This window comes from Rhinolophus hipposideros (genome assembly GCF_964194185.1).
Source record: "Rhinolophus hipposideros genome assembly, chromosome: 2".
NCBI classification, from domain to species: Eukaryota; Metazoa; Chordata; class Mammalia; order Chiroptera; family Rhinolophidae; genus Rhinolophus; species Rhinolophus hipposideros.
The window spans coordinates 42,497,500-42,505,453 of NC_138048.1; the positions used below are offsets into that span (position 1 = coordinate 42,497,500).

The 7,954-nt window shown below is 35.9% G+C and overlaps 1 pseudogene across 1 annotated transcript; it reads right to left on the minus strand.

The window, feature by feature from the left end:
• Nucleotides 1–6,866: 6,866 nt before the first annotated feature.
• LOC308488519 (large ribosomal subunit protein eL19-like) lies at nucleotides 6,867–7,440 on the minus strand (annotated as a pseudogene). Its single transcript has one exon. The product of its transcript is annotated as a large ribosomal subunit protein eL19-like (transcript).
• Nucleotides 7,441–7,954: the final 514 nt, after the last annotated feature.

Sequence of the window (7,954 nt, forward strand, 5' to 3'; positions counted from 1 at the left end):
GCAATGATGGGATGTGGCTTCCATAATTAAGTTACACAAGACTGTTACTTCAATCTTGCTGATGCTCTCTCTCTTGCTGACATTTTCTCAGTCTTGCTCTTGCCTTCTTGGGTTGCTCACATTGATAAAGCAAGCTGCCATGTGGGAGAAGCCCTTCATGGCTGGAAACATGGTGACCTCTGGCCAACAGCCAGCATGGAACTGAGACCCTCCTATTTTTTTAGCCCAATAGCCCATGAGAAACTGAATCCTGCCAACAATCACTGAGTGAGCTTGGGAGCTGATTCTGCCTCAGTTGAATGTGGAGATGACTTCAGCCCTGGCACCTTGATCACAGCCTTATTTGAGACCCGGAATCAGAGGACCCTGTTAAGCCATCATATTTCTGATTCACCAAAACTGAGAGATAATGAATGCTTGTTGTTTTAAGCTGAAATAGCTGGTGAAGAGTCAAATAATATATTACAATAAGCAAAATAGGTTCAGAGCTGGATAGGCTGCTTCTTGCCATTTAGATCAGTACTTCTAAATGAATCAAATTTTATTGAGTAGCTTTCCATGGTACATATAGCCTGGCATTTGCCCTGAATTTCTGTTTTTATTCTATAAAATCATAAAATATTGGAGTCACAATTTGAATATTTCCAGAAATTAATTATAGAAATACTGCTAAGCCACAGCAAAGTAAGTATATTTTCATAAAATAAGATTGAAAATTTAGATTTCCTTGGGCATTATTTATGGGAATACTCTAATTTCTCATTGATATTTTGTCATTGGTAAATGTTTTGATGACTATGTTCTTTATAATTTACTTTAAAACAGTATATAAATACTAAAATAACCTTCACTTATATAAAAAATATTCAGTTATAAATATGGCAGGAGGGATGGCCTGATGGCTCAGTTGGTTATAGTGTGAGCCCTGAACAACAGGGTTGCTGGTTCGATTCCCACATGGGCCAGTGAGGTTCACCCTCCACAACTAAACTGAAGACAACGAGTTTCCGCTGAGCTTCTGGAGGGGCAGCTGGATGGCTCAGTTTGTTAGAGCACAAGATCTCAACAAAGTTGCTGATTCAATTTCCATATGGGATTGTGGCCGCGCCCCCTGCAACTAAAGATTGAAAATGGTGACTGGACTTGGAGCTGAGCTGCGCCCTGCACAACTGGATTGAAGGACAACGACTTGGAGCTGATGTGCCCTGGAGAAACACTGTTCCCCGGTATTCCCCAATAAAAAAAATAAAAATAAAAATAAAACAAGACTTGGGAGACTAAAGAATAATGCTAAAGAGCAGGAACAATGTGTTAAAAACAAAAAGCAAAAAACAATACAGGGGGAAATTCTTCCAAAAGTGGAGTATGAAACATAGACAAAAAATGGTAACTTCACCGTGGAGAAACCTGACTAACAACTAACATTGTCACGAGCCAGCTGACCAAGGTTAACATCAATAGTGATAAAAATCGTATTGGTAGTATGTATTCTTGATATGATATGGCAAGCATACCACTTGAGTTCTATGGAATTCCTTCCCAAAACCACATTACCCCAGTCAAAGCATGAGAGAAAAAAAAAAAAAACACAAAAAAACAGGCAAATTCCAATCAAGGGACATTCTACAAAATACCTGATCAGTATCCTCAAAACTGTCAAGGTCATCAAAACCAAGGAAAGTCTGAGAAACTATCACAACCCAGAGGAGCCTAAGGAGACATGATTACTGAATATAATGGGGTATCCTAGAAGAGAAAAAAGATGTTAGGTAAAAGTAAAGAAAATCTGAATAAAATACAGGCTTTAGTTAATGATAATGTATAAGTGTCCATTCATTATGACAAATGTACCACACTAATATGTTAATAACAGAGGAAACTGGGTGTGGGATAAAGGGGAACTTATTATCTTTGCAATAAATAATTTAAATGTAAAACTTCTCTAAAATAAAATAGTTTATTATAAAATATAGTCGGAGAAAAATCTCATTCTTAGTAGCAACAAAACTATGAAATTTCTAGAAATTAAGAAAAATATGCAGGATCTACATGAACAACTTTTCGAAATTAAGTGATAAAAGAAGACTTGAATAATGGAGAACACATTATACTTCTTGATCAGAGGGCCAAATGTTATAAAGTTGTCTTTTCTGTCCACATTTATTTATAGTTTCAAAGTCACTCCAAATATACCAATCATATTTCTTTTTGAACTGGACAAAATGTCTTATCTGTTAAATAAGCAAAGATAAACTATATTTTAAAACTAAAATACATTTGATGATATATCCAACCAGATATTAACATATAAAGCTATACTCATTAAAATAGCGTAGCCCTGGTAAAATAATACATTCTCCTTTCTTTCTGTTAATACATACTATTTATCACTTTGGTAGGCACTAAGGAATGTAGTGTTCAGGAAGTCAGACATTATTTCTACCTTCATGGAGCTAACAATGTGTTAGTGAAGGTAGCTGTTGTTTACAACAATTACAAATGTACTGAATGAATCAAGAAAATCGGGAGGAAATTACATTTCAGTTAAGACCTCCTCACGGATTTTAGCAACCTAGGTACAGGAGGGAAATGAGTTAAAAGAACATGATGGGCAAAGTAAACAGTCCATATGAAGGCCATCTGTGGAAAGATGTATAGCAGCCTAAAAGACTAGAAATACAAACCAAAGAGAAGAGTAGTGAGGTAGGTAGCTAGAGAATTAGGCAAGTGCCACATTGCCTGTAATCTCCTTAAGGGTTTTGATTTTTTCACCAGGGACAGTGGGAAGTCTTTGGGTATTTTTAAACTGGGGAAAGACCCAGTCCGATTAACATATGTAAAAAGATTACTTTGATTTCCCTGAGAGAAAAGAATTAGAATGGAACCAGAAGGTATGCTGGGAGATAGGAAGCTAGATATTGCAATAGATGAGATTATGAAGATTTAAATATAAAGGGAAGACTAGAAAGATGATGGAAATTTGAATGAGGTAAAAGAGAAATGGACAAAAAAGAGAGGTATTTCGGAAAATATTGGCCTGCCTTTTAGTAGGAGAAAGACTTTCTAAACATAGTAACAATGAAAAAACACACAAAAAGAATTGATTTGACTGCATTAAAATTTATTTTTACTTTTCTACATAAAAGATTTCAGGTATAGGATAAACAGTTGAGAGAAAGGAGTTAATATTTGCAATAAAATTAGGAAAAGATGAAATTAATGAAAATTGAGCAAAGAAAATTAACAGGCATTTTGTAAAATGAGATTTACACACAGTTGAGAAACAAAAATTAAAACTCAGCAATGATAACTGTGATCATAATCAATACTCAAAAAAATGCAGATTTAAAAATAATGTAGTGCTAATTTTAATTTCTGGACTAGACAAATTAAAATCAATGATAATAATACCTAGTGCTGGTGAGGGTGATGAGAAAAACAGTCATCTCACAAGTGAAATGTGAGTTTTGATGAAAGTTTAAATGAGAATTCTTTTCATAGAAGACATATTGGCCATATATATGTACAAAGAGTTTTTAAAAACATTCATACCTTTGAACTCAAAATATTTTTTGGAATTTAACCTGAGAAAGTAATCTGTAATGTAAAGTCGTATTTATGTCATAAAATAATTTCACTAGAACATTACTTATAATGGCAAAAACAATTTTAACAACATAAATGCCCAACAATGGCAAAAGATTTAAATAATGGCAAGTGAGAAATTATTTAGTCATTAAAATAATATTTTTGAAAATGCTTATGACTTAATTTTAAAAGAATAAAGTTATAACAATGTTTATACAATAACATCCCAAATATATAATAATGTATTTTTGAATAATTATTTCATACATACACATTATAGAAAAATTTGTAAATATAGAAAATCCTAAAAAATTTAAATAATTTGTGTTTTCAGCAGCGATGAATAATGCTATTAATATTTGAGGGACAATTTTGGATTTTTAAAAAAAATTTTCTGGTCATATGTACAATGCTTCAATCCCAGTTTTTTTCAAATCTGTAAAATGCGGAATAATAAGGCTTACCTTGCAAAGCTGACATGGAATTAATGATTGCATTATTTAGAACTCTTGGTTGGAAGTGATAGAAACATAGCACAAACTAGATTGAACAAAAGAGAATTTATCGGCTCATGTAAATAGAAGAACAAAACAGGGAATAGTAGAGTTGAACTTTAGACATAGCTGGATCCAAGTTGGATCACATCCTCAGCAAACTCTTCTGTCCATATCTTTGTTTTCTTCAGTGTTGATTTTATTATCATGCAGCTGTCACTAAGTTCGACCTTAGAGTTCCAGGTTTACATTTTATAAGCATGATGCCTCTTTCCCAAGAGTTATAACAAAAGTCCAGAGATGACGCTCCTTGATGTTGCAGGGCCTCCATACCTCATCCTGGAATCAATTTTGTAGCCTGAGGGGATACAATTTATTGTGACATGGCAGAGTCAGCTTCATCTGAACCACATCAACTGAAAGTTTATTTTGATACCAGATCAAAATTAGATGCTGTAACCAGGAAAGGAACGAATAGTGGGTTTGCCAAAACAATAGAGATCCACTGCAAAGATAATGTGCCTAGTTCCTTGCCCAGCATGCACTAGAGTTCCTCAAAGTGACACAGTGTTTGTAATATTTTTAGGTTCAACAACTTCTCCAATTAATTTCTATGAAGACTATTAAACTATTAAGCTGGTGCAAACGTAATTGTGGTTTAAAGGGTTAAAAATAATTGCAAAAATTGCAATTACTCTTGCACCAACCTAATACAAGCCCTTGAAACAGGTTTTGAGAAGGTTTTTTTTTTAATGCTTTCTTGCTTATATTCTAGTTATACTCCAGTTCCTTCTAGCTCTTCATTCTTTTATCCAATCATCTGGCGATTATCAAGTATCTGTATGCCATAACTATTATAAGGGTAGGGAACACTAAAAGCTGTTTTTAGGACTTACTGTTTAATAAGGGTGATATGTGCACATACAACATGTTAGAAATTGTTAACATTTACAAAAGAGGTTCAGAGAATATGCTTTGGGCATTAGAGATTGCTTCCTGCTTGCGACTGAATCAGGAAAATCATCATGGACTAGTTTATATCATAAAGGATGCAAGAAATCAGACAAGTGTATATGATAATTTAAACACTCCTGTGTTCAAGTGAACACCTTGAGCAAAAACATAGAAGCTGGAAAGTGTAGCGTGTGCTTTGAGTGTAGAGTAGTTCAGTTTGCTGGAGTATGAAGATGACTAGTGGGAAAAGATTATAAAATGATAGTTTAGCCTTTCTGATGGTGAAGACCACCCCATGAGAAAGGATTGAGGACTGCTCAATCCTTCTTTGGAGAAGTACAGGGAAACATGAGAAGTACTTGAAGCTAAGTTCTAACTCCTCCTGGCTGCCATAAAACTAAAGGAGTGTCAGCCCAAGGCGCTTCAGTTTACTTCATGAATGTGTGGCATTGCTTTAGGATGCTTAATCTGATACCAGCAAGCAAATGAGAGATGGAAAACAGAACAGATTACCAAGGAAGCCAGTATTACATTGATGATGATTGGTGTTTGAACTGAAGTAATATTGGTGGGAATAAAGGGGAAGTGTGGTGTGTTATAGATATTGAGGAGGTAAAATCAATAGGATTTATCAATTGGTTCTATAGACAATGGAGCTGGAGGGATTTTAAAAAAGCGATTAGAGTAGATTTAAGGCTGCTATAACAAAATACCATAATGAACGACAGAAATTTATTTCTCACAGTTCTGGAAGCTGGTGCTAGCAGATTTGGTGTCTGGTGAGAGCCCTTTTCCTGGTTCATAGACAGGTGCCTTCTCACTATAACCTCACATGAAGGAAGGGGACAAGTAGCAATCTAGGATCTCTGAAAAAGGCACTAATCCCATTCTTGAGGTCTCACCCTCCTGACATAATTACATAGGAAAGGCCCAACCTCCAATTATCATCATATTGGGGATTAGGTTTCAATATATGGATTTTTGGGGAGACACAAACATTCAATCTATAGTTGATGATATTGCCATATACAGAAGGAAATAGGGAAATTAGGTTTGTTGTGGGGGAAGTCAATGAATACTCTTAGACATTTTGAGTTAGATGTACTAATGAAGAACACCAAGCGGAGATCTCCATCACGCAGTTGGAAATGTAGGATTTCAGATGTGACACAAGTGGGGCCAGAAATAAAGGTCGTCTCCCTTTCCTCCCAACCTATTATGACCACTTAATGGAATCAATGAAAGTTCTGCAAGGGGTTAGAGTTAGCAAAGGAGTCAGCATGGACGAACAAACTGATTATGCACCTATGAAATTCACCACATTTAAGGGGAAGAAGGAAAAGAGAAGCAAATGAAAGGAGATCCAGAAACTTAGGTAAGTCAAGTAAGGGGAAAATTGTATTTGAGCATGAACCTCAGTATATGGCAAAGAATTAAAAAAAGAAAAATGGAAAACTAAACAGGACTTGATGTATTGTAAGACTTAATATGATGGGGACTAAGGTATGGGATGAGACAACGAGTGGATAGCAGGCATTCTAAAAATTGTTGTTAAAGAAATGCACCAATAACTAAACTGCTACATTTCCCTATAATTTCTAGTTTTTCTCCTTTATTACCCAAGTTATTTTCATAATATTTGTCAATAGTATATACCGTCAAACTTTTTTTCTAACAGAACAATATGGTGTGTGTTTGGGGGTTTTTTGTTTTTGTTTTTTGGCAGATGACGGCTATTTTATCGAATGATCAGTCTATGTACTGGACAATGGCTAGAAGAGCTGAGTTTCAGTACAGGCCACTATATATATAGGTAAGAGAGGTGGAGCTTTATTTCTTGGTCTCTTCCTCCTTGGACCGAGTCTTGATGATTTCCTCCTTCTTGGCCTGGAGTTGCTCTTCACGGCGCTTGCATGCTTTCTTGGTCTTAGACCTATGGGCCTCATCCTGGCCAGCAAGAAGCTTCTTTCAAGTCTTGCCTGCCTTCAGCCTGTGGATATGTTCTATGAGAATCTGCTTGTTTTTGAACACGTTACCCTTGCCTTTCAGGTACAGACAGGGGTACATGTGGAGGTCAATCTTCCGAGATTCATGGTATCTTCTGAATAGTCGACAAAGAATACTCATCCTTCTCATCCAGGTTACCTTCTCAGGCAGTAAGTACCCTTTCGTTCGCTTACCTGTGCCTATATGCTTGCCCTTCCTACGCGCCAAGGTGTTTTTCCGGCATGGAGCTCGGGAATGGGCAGTCACAGGCTTCCAGATGATCAGCCCATCTTGGATCAGCTTCCCAATCTGCTGACGGGAGTTGGCATTGGCGATTTCACTGGGCTCACCAGACTTTCTTTTTGCCACAGCGGAGGGCAATGGAGGCAAGCCTCTTCTGAAGCCTGAGCATACTCATGGCTGCGGTCTCAGCCGTGAAAGGAAAGAAGAGAATGTGGTGTTTTAAAAGTACTCTTTATAATGCTAGGAGACAATTGCGGTAGAAGGGACAGGAACAGCCTAATCAAGCTAGGTATATATTTCATGTGTAAAATGAGGATAATAATATTGTTATAAGTTGATCTCAGATAATTGTTATGTGAGTTAGTTGAAAAGAACTATGCAGCATTATGTGGATGTAAAAGTTATAGTCGTGTACAACATAATTCATATTTAGGGATTTTTCTGTGCTTCTGACCTTATTCTGATAAAATTGTCATTACTTTAAACAAGCCATAATTATCTATTTTTTGCTCTGTTTAGTAAATAAATGTTCTCATCTTTCTTACACTTATGTTTACTATAATTTTGCCTTCTGTGAGTTGTTTGCATTTATCATATTTTTGCCCACTTCTGCTGTGGCAAATATGTGCCAAATAAAATGTTAGTATCAGCAAATAAACATTTTTTGTTGGGTGTGTCCTCACTGTCCA